This window comes from Canis lupus, chromosome 7 (genome assembly GCF_003254725.2).
Source record: "Canis lupus dingo isolate Sandy chromosome 7, ASM325472v2, whole genome shotgun sequence".
Taxonomy (NCBI): domain Eukaryota; kingdom Metazoa; phylum Chordata; class Mammalia; order Carnivora; family Canidae; genus Canis; species Canis lupus.
This window is the reverse complement of record NC_064249.1, coordinates 72,144,284-72,166,799: the sequence shown is the minus strand read 5'-3', so window position 1 is coordinate 72,166,799 and position 22,516 is coordinate 72,144,284. Positions and strand designations below refer to the sequence as shown.

At 40.9% G+C, this 22,516-nt stretch overlaps 1 protein-coding gene across 15 annotated transcripts in view; it reads left to right on the top strand.

The window, feature by feature from the left end:
- L3MBTL4 (L3MBTL histone methyl-lysine binding protein 4) overlaps positions 1-22,516 on the top strand; it is a 492,784-nt gene that overhangs the window by 421,631 nt on the left and 48,637 nt on the right. The window lies entirely within an intron of this gene.

The window sequence follows — 22,516 nt, the reverse complement described above, 5'->3', positions numbered from 1 at the left end:
TCTGGCGAGTGGGAGGGGGTTTTCTGAGATGTCAGAACCTTATCTCCCAGATGACCAACCAGAACCCCGCTACCGTGTGCACTTGGTTAACTCTACCTGTCCTTTTATTGTGATCATGTTTGGCTAGTCCCTTACTTACTGAAAGAAATTACAGTGATTCACTTCTCATATTTGTTTAGTAGTAAAGAACATGGAATAGGACGTGGTCACAGCTTCAGTAATTTAAACCTTGATTTTATGGGTGTCCTTACAAATTCTGTTTAACATTCAAAGAGAAAAAAAAAATGCTTAAGTTGCCAAAGTTTAAAATTACCCAGTTAAAAATATATGGAGTGTTATTTTAATACTGAGTGTGTTCTACTGTGGCCTCATCTGAAAATTGGCGATCTTGTGAGGAACTAAGATCTTTTCTTTCTAACTTCAGTCAGAGCAGTCTGCAGTGTCAGAATGCTCCTGGGTCTCATCTGCATGGACATTAGCTGTTCACTAGTGAGCATCTAAGGCACTTAAGATTCCTGCCTGAGAGAGGATTGATCATCTTAGTTTTATTGTAGTTAAATTTAACAAAGGGGGAGGAAAAGTAATGTAAGAAGTTGTGGATAGAATCTTAGCTCAGTTTCTGTGCAGCCCTTGGCAAATCATTTAACCTTTCTACTTTGAAATTTTCAATTTTTGAATGTAATATTATTAAATAGTCAATTAGCATTTTATATTAACATAACTAATTTTTAAAGACTCTATTGATTTATTCAAGAGCGAGAAACAGAGATCACAAGCAGGGAGGAGGGCAGAGAGAGTGGGAGCAGCAGACTGCCCGCTGAGCAAGGGGCTCTATGTGGGGCTGATCCCAGGACCCCAGGATCATGAGCTAAACCAAAGGTTGACGCTTAACCAACTGAACCACCTGGGCACCCCTAATATTAACATAACTATTAATATTGGATAGTCAACTCCTTATATCTGTAATCATACTCTATAGTCATTATTATGAGTCCTCACTAAACAACCCTTTGTATTGATATTATTCACTGTGGTTATTCTGATCCCACATGACATTTTAGCTGTGGAAACTGGGTAAGTTTCATGATTTCTCCCATGCTCCTTCAGCAGGTTGAAGGAGCAGCTGGGATAGAGCCTGCAACCTTAGGTTTTTCATAAGGTGCTGCCTTTAGCATACCATAACTACATCATACTACCTCCCTGCAGTTTGTCTACCACCACCTCAGAAAGCGAAGGATTAACACTTAACCTCTTGCAAAAGTCATTGTAAACCCATTGTATAAGTCAAGTAGACCTAGGGATAAGATGCTGCCTTCAAAAAGTTATCTGAAGGCTTATAAATATTTTGATTTAGCAAAGTGACTCTATTTGAAATAAGAGTCAATGGGGGCAATGACCACAATTTCCTTTAAATTCTACACGTCGCATCTTTATCTTTCATCTAATCTAGCATTTGGCTAGATTAAAGAATAGAAAGAAAGTTTATAAGACTAGGGGGAAAAAGTCCATTGCCAGAAAGGACCAATAAAAGGAGAAGCCACTGAAAGAAGTCATTAATAGCATGATGAAAAAAAAAATAGCATGATGAATCTATGTACTTTCTAAAGTCTTGTTTATCTGCAGTTGATGTAATTTAAGTGATGCTGCATAACCAACAGTTGTTTTCCTACCAGACATCAGATAGATGACAGGCAAAATATCCACCAACACTTTAAAACACAGAGTAGGAGTCCAGGAACTAAAGAGCTGTATGAAATGACACATAGTAAAGATTTGGGAGAGTTAAAAGGAGTGAATTTTAGAAACAGCAAACCTGGAGCTCACCCACAAATGGGCTAACCCGCACTGACAGCCTGGAAAGATCCAGGTTTGTCTTGAAGTTATGATTCATTCTGAAAAAAAGCAGATGAAGCTTGGGTTTCATTGGGTGGGCGAGGACTGTGGGGTGAGGGATGGGAAAGTAGATGCCCTATCTGAATTTAGAGGCCCCTGCAAAGGGAAGCAAAGGTCAACTCTTCTCAACCAAGAAGCAGTGGCTTTAAAGTATATGCTTGTCACATTTACCCGGAATGCTACAGATATTAGGGGACGCTTAGCTAAGTATTCTGGAATGCCCTGGAATGTCATTTATTTTCAGGATTTTGTCTCTTGTTGTGTTCACCAGAGCCAAACCAAAATCCTCGTTTTCTAATGCCCTCCATGTTGCTGAGGCATTTGGAGGGATCTCATGTAAGAATAATCACCCTGAGGAAGAGATGTGGTATTGATGGGCATTCCTGAGTAAGCAGGGAAAAGAAAAGAAGCTACTTGGAAGAGAGGGATAGAAATTATTTTTAAACACCCTCTGTGATTATTTAGCTAAATGTGGGAGGCGTACTGAACTTTATTTTCAAGTATGTGACCTTTTCACAATCATAAACTGCATACTGGAATGTGCCAGAATGTGCAGTAGTTTTAATTAGCCACCCTATTGTGTAAAGCCAACAACCAAAATGAATATGAGAGGTTTTTTTTAATACCCATTGATTTGAGTAATTAGAAAAAAGGAATCATTGTAAGCAACATTCTTCAGCTGAGTTTATCCTGGCCTTTTAAATTTTAACTAGAATAGGGAGAAAAAAACTAAATTATATTATTCAGTTACATTTGTTAGCTTAGAAAAATGAATATGGCCAACGGTAATTAATTAGCAGAGGCACTGTTTATGTGATGGCATCTTTCAGCTAGCAGCACCTTAAAGGGGAAAAGGCAGGTGATTTGTGTTGTTTTGTCTCTGGGGCTTTAGCAAAGCAGTATTCTAGAATATATTAGCAAATAGCAATGACAGATTCATTTTGTATTTGGTGCCCTGAAAAGCCATTTATGTAAATGTAAATGCTGTATTTGTAATACAAAAATATCTAGAAATTGCCATCTCTTGAATGTTTGAGAGAGATGGCCTGGGAGGGGAAATTAGGAACCCCCCAACTGCATTGAGATTGTTAACTATTTTTTTAAAATGCATGGTAATACCCTCATCCCATGGAATTCCAATAGATGACCATCTAGTCTTTAAGATGAATAATTACAGCAGTGAACATTGCAAATGGGTACAGTTAAGAAATAAGGAGGAATTGCAAGAGAATTGTAACAGTGATCAATTTTGTATAAATGAGAAATCACGAGTTTGTCACTGTACATCTGTGATATGCAAAAATACCAAGACAACAAGAAATACAACACTATTAAGAAAATGTTGATTTATGGATAACTTTTCAGGGATATATCCATTGCATAAAGTGGAGTACATTTATTTTTAATCTCAGTATAACCTCTTCCAGTATAAGAAATGTGCTGTAACTAAGCCACACTGGTAGATTTTTAAAACAAAGCTAGCAGACTTGTAATAAGTGTGGTCACTATGAATTTGCATTGGCATTGTGCAGGAATTTACATGGCATTGTGCAGAAAGCACATTGGGGCCACATCAAAAGTCTGCCCCTTTTAGGGGCACCTGGGTAGCTCAGTGGTTGATCCTGGGGTCCTAGGATCGAGTCCCCCGCATCAGGCTCCCTGCAGGGAGCCTGCTTCTCCCTCTGCCTATGTCTGTCTCTCTCTCTTTGTGTCTCTCATGAATAAATAAATAAAATCTTATAAAAAAAAAAAGTCTGCCCCTTCAAACCATGTAACTTGGGGAAGTTTCTTAACTTCTCTAGGCCTCAGTTTTTACCTGGGATGTAACAGATAATCATACTTCCCCGTGTGACTCAAGACCAGATGAGATGCTATGGGAGAGGTGCAGCTTGGCTCAAGGCAAATAATTTATTATTATTATCCCTTTATATGAAAATAGTTTTTAGTTAAAATTACTTAAAAGACTTCTTCCAAGCACTTTCAATAGATTGCAGCCTCCTCCCCCCACCCCACCTCGCCTCATTTTTAAGTATTTCCCACAATATCTTGGATGACGCTTGGTAAAAACTAGTACTTAATAAATGTTTGTAGGGAGCTGAGTTGTTTAATCCTAATTAATTTACTTTCTCCTCTTTTAAAGTATATGTGAAGTATAAGTTAAATTCTTCTGTAGGAAATCAGCCATTTCCCATGACATCAGCCTACATTTTCCACTAGAATCTTCTACACTCTATCAAAAGGAAAATGAAGCTGACACTTTCTGTAGATTTTTACTTTATTTTCCATTTGAGGTTTAAAGACTATAAAAAAAGTTTTCTTTTATCTTTCTGCAAATCTTAAATCAGTGCACTCAAATGCAAAGACCACTTTCCACTTTCCTCATTTTTTCCAGTTTTTACTGTCATTCCCGAAGCTAATCAAAGCAACTGGTCCGGTGTATCCTCTCCCATAGAAGTCAGTATGCCTAGCCACAAAAGCGATTTCTTTTAAGCTCTCAGTAGATCCACACCTTTCCCAGGAACCTGAGAAGGAATAGGACAGTGCCCTGGGTGTGATCTTACCTGCCTGGAGCCCTGGCCACCCCCCAGGTTCACCATGGAAGGGTTTAGCATCTGCAATTTTGCTGAATCCTCACAGCATCCCAGGTGCCCTGGTTTTGTTGGGGAGTAACTAGAGACCAGAGGGGTTTAAGAAATTGAGGCACCACCACCAGGTTGGAAACAAGGGTGGCAAGAGTCACACAGAACAGCATGACTCAGGAGTGCAGGGCTGTCTGCGGGGAGTGAGAGCTGTGCTCTCCCGACAGAACACGCGTGTGTTTAGTGATACATGTGGACTTAGGTGAAGTGAAGAACAGTAAAACATTATGAAATACACTAACTCTGGGTGTGACTCCTAGCTTAGTGTAGCACGGTGGCCTTCAGCCAAATCGCTTTATCTCATAGTCCTTCCTTTCTGCAAAGCAACAAAAGATGATAGTACCTACCTTCCAGAGATGTTGTGGGGATTCCATGTAATACTGCATATAATGAAAGTTGCACGGTGCATGGCACAGGGGTGGATGATAAGGTTGTAAAGATAGATTTTTAAAGAGCTTTGGAGCAATGCTAAAGAGTTGCAGCTGTCATCTGTTGATAGTAGGCATCATTGAAAGTGTATAAACTTGTCCAGGAGGCAAATGATCAGACCTGTGTTTTGGAGCAAAGAGTTTGAAAGGATTGTGGAGGATTAATGGGTAAGAGCAGGGCCAACAACAAGGACACATAGTCAGAGGCTTCCCTGTGGTCCATGCACGAGAGGGTGAAAGTTTGATGTAGGACAGGGCAGTAGAAATGGGAGAGCAGACCCCTAGATAATGTACAGGTTGACTTGAAGAGATTGAGTTACCCGGTTAATATAGGGGTAAGGAAATAGAGTACTTACACATGACCCTGAGGGCTCTAGCAACCAGATAGTATGTGGCTGTGATAGTATTCATCAAAAATAGGGAATATGAAATGCAGAATAGATTTTATGGTGAAAATAGTAAGGCTAGTTTGGGACATGCTGAATTTTAGGTTTCCTACCAAAAAAAAAAACAAATCCTGAGAAAAAATGTCCATCAGAAGTTGGCTTAGGCATTCAGAAGCTACGTCTGATATGGATCAACATTTGTGATTTATAAAGGGGATGGCAGATGTAAGCCTGGGAGTGAGTGACTATCAGTTGGTATTGATTCGTCATTAGCAAAATCCCCATCACGATGGGGCTCTTAGGAAGTGCTCAATATATCTTTGTGACAGAAAGGTAGGGGGTAGGAAGGGAATGGCTTCAGAGAGAAGGTGTGGCTCAGAGAAAGAGCCAAGAAGAGTAGAGGCAAGTGGGGGAGGGAGGGAGGGAGAGCCTGCAGAGGAGGCTGAGAAACAGAATCTACAGGAGGACCAGGCACACGATCTTCATCGTAACCATTTTGTCCGTATTGAATAAGATTTTACAGGTACCCTGACGATCAGTGTTTTGCCCTTTGTTCATGCCTCAGAAGTAGTCTGAATACTGCTATTTAGTCACTTCGGTGCAGGGAGTACCATGAAAGGCAGGATCTCCTCCACTGGAGAGCGGCTCCTGCTACTGGCAACAAAAGGAAATGGGCCTTGTAAGGACAGATTGTGTCTTTGAAAATAGTGACTCATGGTCCTAGCTCTTTGTCTCCCTCAGTCCATTCTTCCATTGTCCCTTTCTGATTTGTTCAAGTGTCATTCTAACCTGTGGGTAGACTTGTTGGCAGCATCTCCCACAGCTACATGGAAATACACTGAATAGGAGAAACTAACTAAAGTTCCATCCTGCTCAGGATTTCAGTGAGACTTGGGTTCAAGATGCACCTTTGTCACTAAGCAGCTCTCCAGCCCACAGCAGGCTGGCCTCTGCTGTCCTCAGGGCCCTGGCACTGCCCCTCCTCAGGGTGAACCCTGGCTTCTCCTCATTGCAAAGTTTATCCAAAACGCAGCGCTTCACTGACTTGACTTTGGAAAAGTGTTTGGTCCTATGAGACCACTCCCACCTTCTTGAAAAATTCTACTCTGGCTTCCTAGCCATCACACTGTCCTAGACTTTCTTCTCTCTGGCCCCTCTTCTTTCTCCAGGTCCTTTACTGCCTCCTTTTTCCCTGTCTGACTTTAAATATGATTCCTGGAGCTATCTTCTTTACCGGTCTCTGGGTAATCTCATTCAGTTTTTGGTTGGTAACTTCCCAAGTTCCATCTCCAGCTCCTGTCCCACTCTTGACCTCCATCTGCTTATGAGCTCATCTGCTCCAGACAAAGGAAGCTAGTCTACAACTAAACTCAGTATCTTCTCTACACCTAACCCAGAAGATGGCTCCACTTTCTATCCAATGGCCCAGTCCGTAAACCTAGGTTCTTCCTTGACTTCCCTCCTTCACTAATCACCTATTTCCAGTTAGAAACCAGACCTATTGATTCTGCACCCAGAGTCTCCTCTCCATGCATGCTGGCATTAGCCTGGGCCAGCCATTGGCTTCTCAGCTCCAAGACTGGATCTTCTTACCTGGCCTTCCTACCTCTCCACTTGCTCCTCCACATTCCATTCTCTCCTTTGTTGTTAAAGTGACTCTCAAGCCCAGTCATGTCACTCAGTGCTTCAGTCTCATTAGCAGCCTTTCTAGTGACCTCAGAATAATAAGCATTCAAGGACCTTAATGATCTGGTCCTTGCTCACGTCTCTGGCCTCCCTCTCATTTTTCCTCTTACCTCTTGCCTTTGCATGTTTTGCTTCCTCGTCCCAGGATCTTCTCCTCCTTCTCACCTCCACCCAGTTCCTGGCTAAATCAGAATCAACCCTCTCACCTCATCCTACATATCTTCCCTCTCTAGTCCTTGCCACCACCAGCTTCCCCCCCACCTCCTTCCAGTAGGGTCGGGAGCCCTGCTCTTTAATCTCGTAAACTCTACTATCCTCATACCTCTCCCAGCATAGCATTTATTGTGCTTTATTTTATTTAATTTTATTTTATTTTATTTTATTTTATTTATTTTCAGAGAGTGAGGGCATGAGCAGAGGGGTGGAGGGGCACAAGGAGAGAGAGAATCCCAAGCAGGCTCCACACTCAGTGCAAACCCTAACTCCACACAACCTTGAGATTGTGAGCTGAGACGAAATCAAGAGTTGGATACTTAACCGGCTGAACCACCCAGGTACCCCTATTCTCTATTTTAATTGCTTGTTTAATTGTCCATTCCCCCTAGAATGTGAGCTCCCTGGGGCAAGGACCATATCCATCTTGTCCATCCCCTACCTGCCACCCTGACTTAGTGTATAGCACACAGTAGGCGTTCAGGAAACTCTTGGTGAACAAATGCTACTGCCTGGGAATGCAGAGATAGATGAGAGGATCTGCATCCTGCCTTCAAGGAATTCATAATCTTGTAAATAAGCAAAGCCTATAAATAAGTATCACATAATAGGCACAGAAATAGAAACACATACACCATCCAAATTAGCACAGAAAAGAAAATGGCTCACTTCAATCTGGAAGACTTGAGTTGATCTTTAAAAAGTGGAAGGAGCTGACATAAGGTGCTCCAGCCTTGGACTTAGCTCTGCCACTAATTAGCCTTTTTATCTTGGGGAAATTACCTGTCGTCTGGGAACCCTAATTTCTTTCTCTAGAAAAGTGAAGATAAGAATGCTTTGCTTCACAGAGAACTGTCTGGAGGATTACATGGAGGGAGTTAAATGACATATACAAAAGCTTGGCATCTAGTAGGTGCTCAAGAGACAGTAGCTGTTGTTGTTTTTTTTTTTTAAGATTTTATTTATTTATTCATGAGACACAGAGAGAAAGAGAGAGGCAGAGGGATCCCCAGGATCAGGCCCTGGGCTGAAGGCAGGTGCTAAATCGCTAAGCCACCTGAGCTACCCAAGACAGTAGTTGTTTTATAATTTGAATGGACTTAAGTGTATTTATTCAATGCTGCTTGAATGAATGCACCTGAAGACAAATGAGGAAAAAAGAATCTATTTCTTGAATGTGGCCAAATTTACAACTTCAGCCTAGGTCTTCATAAAAGAAGGTTCTGAACCATGGCCTAGTATATAATTTATCATTTGCCTCCCTTACACCTGCAGTGTGCTATTAAGAACCAAAGGGGCAGCCATTGTACTAGAAAACTCCTTTTAATACAACCTGAAGGAATGATTTGCACTGTTACCTTCGTGCACAGAGTGATTTACTAGTGCTAGATCATCTTTATTCATCCACAGTTTTGATTCTGCATAATATTATGTAATAGGTTCCTCTTCTCTGGACTTCAGCTTTATCAGTCTGGTATACTTAGGGAGGTGTAATTTAAAATATAAAATATATGGCTGGCTGTGCAACAGCAGAAATGCATTTGGAGACACATGCTATGAAATGTGATTCTAATCAAAAGGTGTAGGTAATATCCCTTTATTATATTTTATTTCCTTGGGAAGAGAGCCGTGTCCTATAAGCATATTCTTTATGTTGCTGGTGATCTGAACTGAGTACTTCCAATGCTAAAGAGATAATATCCTGAAATTTCTATCACCTAATTCTACACCTACTTCTACATTTGACATTTCAGAATGTCAACAAGTTGGTTTCAGTTAGTTTGGAGTCCCAAGGTTAAATTATTAATTAAATGCAGAGCTGTGGGTGGCTTTGTTGGGATCCTGGTAGTTCTCTCTAACCTTGCTAATGAGAATCTTTGCTTTCAGATATTCTCCAAACCTGTACTCTGTGAGCACAGGCAGGGTGCTGGTTTGAAGTTCCCTAAAGAATTATCCAGTTACCTGAATTAATGTTCCTGGTTAGACTTGTAGAAGTGGTTTGTTTACAGGAAGAACAAATTCTAATTTGCCTGAGGAATTCAGAGTGCAGAGCTTTTTCCTGCCTTTTTTTAAGAATCACATTGCATGTTCACAACACATGAGATATCTCTCACTTGTTGTGATCATTAGATGCTGCCAAAGTCTTTAGTGAATAGTCAGTGGTAATTGCCATTTGAGAATCTACCATTATTCTGCATCAAGATGTCCATGAATAAAAGAAGGAACTGGGTATGAATCTGAACTTCAGAACCTCCCATGATTCTATATAGTCCACACAGTGTACTAACCCCTGCTGTAATTTGGAATCACTGGTGTAACTTTTTTTATTGCACGTGCTCAAGCCCCATTAAAGAGATTATAATTTGGAAAATCTGGATATTATTTTCACAGGCTATTTGGAAATGCAACTAAGTTTGGGAGTCACTACCCTATGCATGGAAGTCAGGGTGTTCACAGCCACCCTACAGTACAACTTCCCAGTTGCTCTGCCTCTGTGCATCCAGTACTCCAGCCATATCTGTCCCTTCCACATCTTCTTCGGGGTGTCACTTCCACTTCAGGTCCCTTTGCTCATCTACTAATGACCTTCTCATCTTCTAAAACAGTGGCTTGTAAACTTTAATATGCATAAGGAAGGCCCTGGAACATCTGAAAAACTCCAATGCCCCACACACCCATCCCAGAGATTCAGATGCAGTAGGGCTGGGATAGGGTCTAGGTGGGGTGTCGTTGATAAGCTCTCCAGTCAACTCCCAGACAAACATGGTGGCACTTTGAAGGCCAGTGCTTTAAGTTTTTCTCTGCACACTCTTCCTGGTTCCAACACTCAGCATCCGTTCCTCTGTTCCACAGGCTATGCTCACTCCACTCTTGTCCCCACTCCGTGCAATATTAGGCACTGTTGTCCAGGGATCTGGGTCAGGAGGGGCAGGGCTATCTTCACTTTTGTGTCCCAACCCTTAATTCAGTGCCTGGCACAATTCAGAAAATGTGTGTTGAATAGACCATAGTGTTTTGTGACACAACATATATTTATCATTTTAAATTACAGTGTAAAATCTAGAAAAGTAAATAAAATTCCACAGCTGCTGCTTCGTGACTCAGTGTCAGAATCAAGAGTAGATTGTTTTCCTCTCACTGGGGCTGCCGTGGTGCCAGTGTCTCCCACTCTGTCACTTCCTGAGAAGGGTCTCATCACCAGCAGGCCCAGAGCTGTCCGTGAGAATTAAGAGTGTTTCAGTCCACTTTATAAGCTTCTTTCAACATCAGCTTTTGAAATGTCTTTCTGAGGGGGGAAAATGCAGTCTTCTGTTGAGGACATCTGGTGCTTGTAGTTGTTCTCTTTTTTATTTTTGCCAAATTTCTAGAATGGGCCGGACCAGGATCCTGCTGAGGGTGAGCGTGTTCACCCTGGGTGTCTGTGGGCTTCACCTCCCAGATAGCAGCTGAGATGGGCAATTGTGGCTTCCTCCATACTGTGCCTTGACTCTGCCTTAGTGAGAAAGTAGAGACCGTGGACGTGGGACAAGCTGGCAGCCTGCCTCTCGGTCCCTGCACCCCTCACCCTCTGGGCCGCAGTGTGCACCCACCGCAGCTCTTCACGTGGGGCTCCCCGCAGCCACCACCCTGCCCTGCCCCTTCAGCTCTGTGCAGGAAGAAAACTGCCCTGATGTGCCTCACCCTGACTTAGGGGCCCCCAGGCCTTTTATTACCCTCCTCACTGGTATTATCGACTTAACACATCACAAGAAGATTGCCTCTTTACTTGCTGCAGGAACTGTGTCAAAGCCACCATTTTTTCTGTTACTTCACACTGCTCCTGGCTATAGGAAATATTCCATTAATATTCGTTAAGTGCTGGTTGAGTACAAGAAGCCCAGTTCAGAAGTGATGACATGAACAGGGTAGCTGCTCTGAAGATAGGCAGAGCTCTCACAACTACACCCCACTGCTGCAGTTAAAACCAAAGGCTGTGGCTGTTGGTGGTTCTAGCCGAGCTATACACCTCCATTCCTGGCCTTCAGAGACCACAAAATCATCTTTGCAGTTTCATCCAGGTGAATAATACTTGAGTTAGAGGCATTGAACTCGTCCCTCTGAATAAAGATTAAAAAGACATGTTCCCCTACCTGCAAATTGCTTTCAAAGAAATTAGAGCCATGACCCCTCAAATGAGATTATGCAGATAAGAGCTGAATGATGTCTAGGGAGTAACTTATAGGCAGCCTCCCATTATCTGCCCAATGAAATTCACAATCCCAGCTGTCTTTCAAGACCCACCCCCATCTGGCCCCTTCCAAATGCTCCTGCCATGTCCCCTTCTGTTCCCCTAAAAGAGTCCTCTTCTCTGACAGTGTGGTGGTCTGTTCCTTGTTCTTCCACTTAATCCCACATCCAGTGATAACCCCACCTAGAATATTCATTTAACTCAGTTTTTCTAAGCCACACCCTTCAAGACCCAGTGTCAAACCTTCTGCCAACCAGGGTCTTCCCCCCACCCCAACCTTAGAGGAACACTTACCCTCTGTAACATTCAAAGGACACTCAGTGTAGATTACATTCAGTATAGTTGTGATTTATTTTTATATAAATACTCTCCCTTCTCAAGGACCATACTTTATGTGTTTTTAAATGCCCAGTGGAGAAAGTAGTGTCTCAATAAAAATTGGGAGAGGATGATCACCTCTGGCTGGAGAGGTCAAGAAGAACTCCAGGGGGCACAGAGTAAGGAAAGGCATTGAGGACAGGCCTGCCTCCATCACCCCCAGGATACAGAAATCTGAGTTCCATGTTTTGGGGCACAGTGTTGAGAAAAGCATCTTGCTTCAGAACTTAATGTTCAACAGCACTAAACATGATGGACTGCCCTTCCTCCGTGGGAACTTCACCAGCACTATATCTCCCTGATTCCCCTCCCGCATCACAGTCTCTCCTAATTGGGTTTCCTTACAGATTCTTCTTCCTCTGCCCACCATTGAATTCAAGTTTTGCAGGGCCCTCTCCATTCTGAGGATTCACCTCTTTTTTCCTTACACATTCCGGGGTGGGGGGGTATCACTTACTCCATGGCTTTAGTTAGCAATCTGTCGGCTGAGCTGAACACTTTGAAATCTACCTGTATCTCCAACAGTATCTCTGTCCTGACCGCAAGACCCAGAAATTCAGCTGTTTGCCAGACACTCCATTTATATGTTCCCAAGCTCCTCCACATCTGTGTGTCAGTGATGGCATCCCTTTCCACCAAGTGAAGCCAGAAACCAGAGTAATAGCAGTGACTTCTCTCTCTTTTTTCTCAACACCATCCCTGTTTTTGAGTCCTGTTGATTCTGCCTGTCGATTCTTATACCACCCACATCCCTCCATTCCTCCTGTGACTACCTGAATCCAAACCACCAAGATTTCTGACCTGATTGTGACAAGGGCCACCTGTTGTTTGTCCTGTGTCCACTCTTGCCCTCTCTAATCCGTTCTTCACACAACAAGCCAAAGTCATATTTCTGAACATCAAATGTAATCAAATGCTCAAATGTGAGCAAATAAAGGTTTCTTCTCAAAGCTCTTGAAAGCTTCCCCATTGCTCTTAGGCTACCCTTTTTCATCCATTCCCTTCTAGCCTCTCCTTCCTCTCCCTCTTCTCTCTGGCCATCTCCTACTGTCCTTCCCCATGTCGCACAGCAGCCACAGTGGCCGCTCTGTTGTTAGATTCCTCTCTGGTCCTCTGGCCCTAGGCCTCTGCCTTTGCTGGTGCCCACCAGCACCCATCTCTGCATCACATGCATGCTCACCATTCCCTGGCCAACTTCTACTGGTCTAGATAATAGATAACTTCACTTGCCTGGCAGCCTTCTCTGACTTCAAGATCCGGCCAGGGCACCTTTTCCTGCCCCTAAAACAGCTTTGCTTCTCCTCTCATAAGTCTAATCATGCTGTCTTGTCACTGCTGGACCATTTATTGCTTAGTAACATTCTCCTTGGAGGACAGGTGGATGGGTGGATGATCTGTTTACTATAAAGGTAGCTTCTATGGAAATAAATCTTGAAGAAGGCCCACACTCAAGGGATTCATTTATGGTATGTGAAATTATCAGAGATGATAGGAGAAGTGCCACCAAGTATTTTATTTAAAAAATGCATTATATTTGTGTAATCATACCTCTCTATACAGCACCATTAAAAATCAGTTTTGTCACACCAGAAGCCCAGGTGAGTTGATAGTTCCACATGATGAAGAAGGAGCAGAAAATATTAAGCTTTGTTCATCAAAGACAGAATTGAGGCCCAGAATAATGAAGTCTATGGCATAAGGTCACACTGGATTTGCATACAGAACTAGAAGGAGGTCTCCTTGTTGTAGGCCCAATCAGCCTCCATAGGCCCAAACATCTCCTGTCTGCCGGTCACTAGAAAACAGAGTAACTGTCTTCTCTAACAGGAAGGTCTTGGAAAAGAGAAAATGGTAGAGAAAGCATATGGTGAAAAAAGAACAAATATCAAGTAAATCCCTTTTATTCAGTCATTCAGCATATATTTTTGGGTATGTATCTGTGCCACACACTGGGGATGTAGTGGTGCGCTAAAATGGACATTGTGTCTGCCTCATGCATTTACAGTGAAGAAGCAGACAAATCAAAAACATGGAAAATAGTGTGAAATTACAGTCGTGGAAAGAGTTAGGAAAGCAGGTGTATGTGGTACCTCAAGAACAGAGACGGCAGGCACATCTGACCAGACCAGGGAGGTTTTAAGGCTGTTTACTAGGGAGGAGTGAGGCTGGGCTGGGAGAGGCAGGAGCAGGGTAGAAGGTTTCCAGACGCTTTAGCAGAAATCCACTAGTTTCTTGAAAGGGTAAGTCAGGGAAGAGCAGGTCACAGAACAGTAAAGGAGACAAAGTATTTAACTTAAAGGTTTCCCGGAATTCCATTCTAAGTTAGCACATGGGTGCTCCAGCCAATTACAGCTGAGAAGTTGGGGGAAGAAAAGACAGTGCAAGAAGCTGGAAGGAGAGAAAACTGGCACAGACAAGGAGCAAATGAGTTTTCCTTTCACTGCTATGGTCACCTTTAAAAAGCTCTCTCCTGTTACCAGTGGGCAGATGTTTGCTTGCCAATGCCAGCCTCTAACTACTCATTGAAAGTTCTTCTGAGCCAGGGCCCTTCCCTGGCAGCAGAATTGAACCTTGTCAGGGGCCCTACAGGTAGGGACTGCAGATTTGTGCTGGTTTGGTGCCCCTTACAAAAGTGAGTGTGTATATGAGTGATGCACTCGGCCCCTCTGATCCCTCAGGCCTGGGGGACAGCATTAAGGATCTCTGGCCACCCCATGGGTCAGGAAGACGGGAAAAAGAGAGGAGGAAAGGAATCAGGTGCAAGGAGAGCAGATTAGAGATGGGACAGGAGAGACAAGCTCACACGGAAAGTGAACTGCCAAAGTGCGTAGATCCACAAGAAACTACATGTCTTTTCATGGGTTTTTACACAGTTTAAGGTGAAAAATGCCAGGGATGTTAATGTTTGCCTGTCTGCACTAATCAAGAGAGAAAAATGGCTAATCCAATTGATTTCTGGCAAAACTGACATCACAATCAGACACCTGTGTATGTTTTGAGAACTTATTTTCTATGCCAGGGGCTTGAAACCTGCAATTCTTTATTACCTTTGTGACAATTTGCCTTGTTCCATGAGGTTTTTCCTCCTCCCTGATCTTTATTTCATTGACAGGCAACTAAATATAAGTTTAAATTTCCCAGCACACTTGCTGTGTCCCTTCCTGACAGCTCTTCAGCATAGCTATTCCTCAGCCCATCTGCCTTCCGTCTAATCTGTTTATCTACGAGTTAGTTATGCGGCACTGCAGCACAAGTTCCTGACCGAGCATTTGAAATGCCCAGCCTGCACTTTGGGGCAGTGACCAAAAATTCTGCTTTAAAGAGAAACTTGGCTAGTAAAGCAGCCCAGGCCATTGTTTAAAGAGTGATGGTTCTTTCTTGATTTAAAAAAAATCCCGTAAGAGTTCTTCAGCCAAAAGTTCTGTTATTTTGTTCTGTGTAGTTGTGTTATCATAAGATATTATGAAGATAGGGAAGTAGTTTGGCCTCTGTGCTCTCTAAAAGGTCAGTAGCCGTCCTCAACCCCGTTGTGTTTATGTTGAGGCAGTCTATCGATAGCTGATGAGCACCTGCTCGTTGAAGATGAAGATGTGGCAGGGTGCCCTAAGGGTACTGCTATGTTGCTGCCTTCATGAGGGCAAATAAATCTTGGCCAGAAGAGCAAGAAGGAGCGGAGTGGTTCATTCTGAATAGATTAAGTAGGGAATTAGAGTCTCGGGGATCAGTAAATATGGAAATAGATTAGCAATTCAGATGGGGATCCGTCAAAATACAACTGGATCAACATCTTCACACACTGACTTGTCACTTGCCCCTCTCCTCATTTTCATTTGAAGTTTGTAGGACTGTCTTTGCCAGGTTATCAATTTGCAGAAACTTTGACCTCACCAGCAAATACTGCAATTATTTTGAGATGACAAGAGAATCTATTTCTACCTCTTGATATTTTTTATTTTTTATGTCATTCTAAATATGCTATTATGGCTGACAGACTAAATGAGGACTTGTCACATGCCACTTCAGCTTGTCTTTCTGTGTATTTTCAGCCAACATTAAAAACACATATAGTAGTAATTAAGTCTTCTTTAGAAATCATTTCTTACTGGTAATGTGCTTTTCAGTTCCCTCAATGAGACACCATAACTTGATAAATTATTCTGTTGGCAGCGGTAACAACAGAGCCTGCATAATTGTAAACCCTTCCCATGCTGGTACTTAGCAGAGTAATTATGCAGCCTAGTTTCCTCCCTTTAGAATATGAAGGCCAACATTAGTAAGTTTTCAGAAATATTCCTTCATTCCGTGTTTTGGGAGGAGTCACTAGTCACTTGACAAGTGAGATTCTAAAGTGATGGCACCTTAGAGAAAGGTCTCATTGCTTTAGAGCCTTACCTCATACTAATTTTTATTAAATTCAGACTGGTCGTGAGATCCAGTTGGGTAAAAAGCCAAAAAGAAGATCCCAATTTTCCCTTTGTGATGAAGATTTTTCTATTTATTTTACTTCCATTTTGTCTTTTTAAAAAACTTAGAATTATTCAGGGAAAATATATTATGTAAATAAAAGGAGACAGATGGGTTAAAGGGGGAAAAGAATATTTCCATTTTAGCTCAGCTTTGGAAATCTAGGCCAACACTGATAAAAATTGAAGAAACGCAGATTGAAACCAGATCTGTCTTACAAGAGAAATGGTGCAGTGTTAAGACTCCAAATACTTTGACTAGAGAAACCATTTGTACCAGTTTCAGAGAGGTTGCTTTCCAACGGACTTGTTCAGATTTGATTTTTTTTTAATGATGTGAGTCATCACTGATCAAAATGAATCACAGATTATTTTTTATGTGAAATTTGGAGGACATTTCAAAGGCATAAAACAGATCATATCAGAGCTGTTTCACCCCTCACATTCATCTTGTATTTCTTATTAGATTTAGCAACATTTTAAAATCTAAACTCTCACTTGGTGACATTTTCATTAGCACTTCTTATTCCATGTTCTAGCTTTTAAATATTTTAAAGTCTGTCTTAAAAAGAGAGAGAGAGTAGTCTTCTTAGTCAGAAATGTATTACTCTCAATATACCGTCTTCAAAACAAAACAAAAAACAAGCAAACAAACCTCGTTGAATAGCTAGTCCTAACCAGAATTTAAAAGACACAAAGAAAACCTGACCAGGGTAGAGAAGACAAGCTAATTCCTAAGAGCCAAAAATATGGACTGTAATGGAGGACTGCAGTGTGTTTTTAAAATTCTGTTTGAGAAGTGACTAAGGAACTAACTGAAATATGATTCTTGGGCCCATGGTTGACCTGCCTGAGGGATGGTGGGCAACTTTGTTCTTCGTTTCAATTAAGAATAGCAGTAAATTAAATAAATTTAACCATCAACAATGAAGGCTACACTAAGCATCCTTGAGTGCTTGTACTTCATTTGGCTTCTAGAACCTGGCTTGTCCATGTGCTTTGGAAATGTGAAGGTTATACTGAATCAGGTCAGAGAGGCCTGGTGGGCACTGGGAATTCAGCGTCTCCTAGGGACCCTCCTTAGCTTTGTCCTCACCCAGGCCGTGGCGTTCTACTTGGGGATTGGGGCTTGGCCTCATTCTGGGCTGGTTGTTGCTCCTCCAAGGCACACCCTGCTGCAGACTGCCTGGCACCCCACTCCTGAACATTCTACCACCCTTACTTTTAAGTCACCACAGACGTCCAGGGCCTGCCCGCCCAACAGCCTTTGTGCATCCAGGGGTTCTCCATCCAGCCATCCTGGGCCTGTCCTAGCCAAAAATCCCTGCCTCCAAGCATGCCGCCCTGCCCTGGACTTGTGCTGAAGGACAGTCGCTGATGTCTGTGGGCTTACAAGAGGGAATTCTCTGCCCACCAGGAGCTGTTAAACCTCGAAGGAGGTTCCTAAGGGAGGTCTGTGGACAGAGGAGAGGCTCTCCTTTGTCTGATATGGTTTCTGTCAGTCAGAGATCTGATAGACTGACTCATGCCTCATCAGTAGAGTCAGTAGACCTAAGGTCTTGGAAATGCACTGGCAAAAGAGAAAGACCAAGTTGTAACAAACAGTGGCTAGTTTGGGAATTTATACAGAATCCAAGTGCTTGGATGGAAATCTGCACCATCTTCCATCCTTTCATTGTCAAGGAGTCCACGTACATCTCTGAGTTAGATACAGATGGCCCCATGCCCCTATAATAGCAGAAATCAAGATTAGGGCAGGGTCACAGGCTTGCTGTGGAGAAGGGGGCACATGATCAAGGAGAGGGGGTAGGAGCAGTGCCCCCAGGACTGCAAGGATAGATCCTCATGACCACTGGTCCTCAGAGATGAAAAAGGATCATGTTTCCTTACGTATTTTTCTAAATCTCGAAATAAGGTATGGACCTTATTTTACAAATCTTACGGTAAAGCAAGACACAATACATAACTATCTTAGCATTTTTTTGCCTTCTTAATGTAATTTTTGAATAGGGAGCATATTCACATGGTATGAAAATTTTAAAATATATAAAAAGGTACACAGTGAGAAGTCTCCCACCCACTCCCATCTACACAGTACTCCCCCTCTTGACAGATACCCACTGTTAGTTAGTCTTTTGTGCATCCTTCTAGAGTTTCTTTATACACACAGAAGTGAATATAAATATATTTTCTTATCCCACCTCCTTATTTTTAACGCAACAAGCGGTATGCCGTATGTACTGTTCTCACTTCAGTTTTTTTCACCCAACAGTATACGCTGGGATTTTCCCCATTTGTACACAGAACATCTTCTCAGTGCCTGGAGAGTAGTTTTACAACTGCATGGTGGCACTCCACCAAACAAGGCACCGCTGTGTCACTAATCCGCTACTGTACACACTCAGACTCTTTCCAGTCTTGTATGTAACTTTGTGCAGGTGCTACTAGGTCTATGACATAAATTCCCAAAAGTGAGGGAATGGATAAATGAGAGGGATTACACATCTGTCACTTGTCCCATGAACAAGTATACTAATTTACGCTCTTTGCAGCAACTTTTTGAAAATGCCCATTTCTTAATACCAACAAAGTCTGTTATCAAACATTTAGATTTTTTTGCCAATGTGGTAATTGAAAAATGCTACCTATATAGTTTTAATTTGCATTTTTATTGTGAGTTAGATTGAGCTTCTTTACCTGTGTTTAAGCATCAGTTGTGTTTCCCTTTCTGTGAACTTTGCCAGTTTTTCTGTTGGCATTTTAGCCTTTTTCATTGCAATTTCAAAGAGCTCTTTATCTTCATGGATTTTAAGAAATTAGCCCTGTCTCTATGGTATGGGTTGCATACATTTGCTCCCACTTTGTTTTTTCAGTTTTTGATTTTGCTTATGGGTATTATGTTTATTTGGCTGGCTGATGGGTTAGGTTCACCTTGCCCTTACTCATCAATTGTTTTACTTTCTTTTGGATGTAATAACACAGTTAAAGAGTCTTTCCCAAACCACAACAAGGTCCTGTTAATATTTTTATGCTAGTACTTTTATGGGTTTTTATTTTTTTACATCATATCCTGCATTTATTTGGAATTTATCCCAGTCATGTCAGCTATAAACACACCTTTATTTGGTTTTGATTCACAAGGCTACCCACTTGATTTAGCCAGCTCTGCACCATCTCCTCACTAATCTGGGCTCTACTGTAGTGTGCACTGAATTTCCATAAGTACTTGTTCTATTTATGAATTTCTTACTCTGTTGTATTTGTCAGCCTGCTTATGTCCCCTGCAGCATCATTTTAATTATTGAGGTCTCATAAAATGTTCTAATATCTGGTCAGTCACACTTCATCGAGGTTCCTGTTTGTTTATTTAGTTTTGTTTTGTTGTTTTGTGTTCCGTGTGAACCTCACAATTAGCTTGTCAATATTTTTATTGATAATCATGGTAAATGTATGAGAGTAACTTAGATGTGAGATCTTTATGATGTTGATTCTTCTTCTATGGGAATGTGCTGTCTTTTCGTTTACTGGAATCTTTTTTGTGTCCCTCAGAAGTGTTTTTAATTTTTCTTTAACAAATATTACACATTTCTTATTAAATGTGCTCCTAGGTATTTGACTATTGTAAACTGGCCCTTCCAGCATATCTTCTCACTAGTATTATCTGTGGAGAATGAGGGCTTTTGCTGTCAGTATTTTAATTTGGTACACTGCTAATTTCTCAACGTTTCTTATTTTTCATTGGAGTTTGTCAATTGATCCTTATGATTTTCTGGACTTAAAATGATACCATCTGCAATAATAATAGTTTTAATTTCTGCTTTGTAAATGTGACATCTCTCATATCTTTCTCTGATCTAATTTGAATTGGCCTTGACCCCCGTAGGAGAAGGATGCCCATAATAAGTAGTAATGGTGATAGCAGGCATCCTTCCTGTCCACAGTATTGTTTAAAATTATTCTAGTGCTTCCCCAATAAAAGTATGAAGCTAACTTTTAGACTAAAATATAGATATTTAAAAATAATAATAAATAAAATAAAATATAGATATTTTATTGTGTTAAGGAACTATGCCAGTTAGTTCCTCTATTGAGTGTTTTTATCAATAATGATTATTGAGTTTCAATAAATGCCTTTTAAAAATCTATGGAGATACAGCAGCCCAGGTTGCTCAGTGGTTTAGCGCCGCCTTCAGCCCAGGGCTCCGTCCTGGAGACCTGGGATAGAGTCCCACAGGAGCTCCCTATATGGGGCCTGCTTCTCCCTCTGCCTGTGTCTCTGTCTCTCTCTCTTTCTCTCTCTTTCTTTCTCTCTCTCTCTCTCTCCCTCTCTCTCTGTCTCGTCTCTCATGAATAAATAAATAAATAATCTTAAAAAAATCCATGGAGATAGATGATCACAACTTTTTCCTCTTAGACTTTTTGATATGAATAAATTTCCTGTTACTAAATTTTTGGAATAAACCTTGTAATGTCATGATACATAATTTTGCATGCATTTTTGGAATAAACCTTGTATTGTCATGACACATAATTTTGCATGCTATTTAGATTTTGGCTTTGATACTAATAAACAAGGATGGTCTATAGTTTTTCTTGATATGTATATGCATGCATGCCATCAAATTTGGATATCAATATTATACTTGCTTCATAAAATGAATTTGGAGGTTTCCCTTTTTCCTGAACTCTGAAAGAATAGCACTAGAATCTTTTGTTCTCAAGCAATTTGGTAGGAATCCCCTACAAAGCCACCCAGACCTTTTTAAGTACAGTTTAATGAACTAGACCTTTGCCAAGAGTAAAGGAGGGTAGATTTTTTTGGACTATTGTCTGTTTCTTCTATGGAAAAAAAAAATCTGTTTAGATTTTCTATTTCCTCTAGGAGCAGTGTTAGTAAATTACATTTTCCCGGAAAATCATCCATTTCTTCTGCTTTTCAAATGTATTACCTACAGCTAAGCTTAAAATGTTGTTTCTATATTTTCCCCCTAGAATACCTTATTTTCTACTATTTTTATGTCTTTTATATATGATTTGATTGCTTTAACATTTTTGTGTGATTCTTCTGAAATTAACAAGCTTTATTTCTGTTCAGATGGTCAGCATTATAAATTTATAGAAAACTTCTAGCTTTCTTTCTCTTCAAAGGACATTAGCTACTTATTTCCTACTGTAAGCAACAAAAAAATTAGTATGTTTTTCTTCTCCTCCCTTTCATATCAGACTTTAATAAAAAATATTATCCTAACTGATATTTCTCTTTGTCCTGTTAATATTTGTGTACTTCTCTTACTTGATTTGTTATCTTTCAGAAATTTATAGAAAATTTCTTTTTCTATTTGTTATCTTTCAGAAATTTCAGAAAATTTCTTTTTCTATTTATCTTTCAGAAATTTATAGATTTATAAATATAGAAATTTATAGAAAATTTCTTTTTCTATTTGTTATCTTTCAGAAATTTATAGAAAACTTCTAGCTTTCTTTCTCTTCAAAGGACATTAGCTACTTATTTCCTACTGTAAGCAACAAAAAAATTAGTATGTTTTTCTTCTCCTCCCTTTCACATCAGACTTTAATAAAAAATATTATCCTAACTGATATTTATCTTTGTCCTGTTAATATTTGTGTACTTCTCTTACTTGATTTGTTATCTTTCAGAAAAGGAACTTTCTCTGCTTTTCACCTTACTCCCCTTTCCTTTTCTTGTGTTCTCCATTGTCAGCTGGTATTGTTAAACCATTCCCATCCCCCTTATCTTCTTTTTGTTTTAGATCAAGAGTTAAACATAGTCACACTCAGCACCAGTCCTTCTTTTCTTCTTCTGGGACATCTGTAAGAAGAACTAACGGGAGACATAGCCCTTGAGTTCTTGTATGTTACAAACATGCCGATAACATTTGAAGGACAATTCATCCAGACACAAAATCCTTTTTTACACTTTCTTTCTCTAGGTATGTTATACATGTAGCTCTATTGTTTTCTAGTTTTCTCTTTAAAAAATTACTACACTTCAGGGCACCTGGGTGGCTCAGTGGTTGAGCATCTGCCGTTGGCTCAGGTCTTGGTCCCAGTCCTGAGATCAAGTCCTTCATCAGGCTCCCCACAGGGAGCCTGCTTCTCCCTCTGCCTCTCTCTATCTCTGTGTCTCTCATGAATAAATAAATTAAATCTTTTTTAAAAATCACAGCTAAATATACATAAT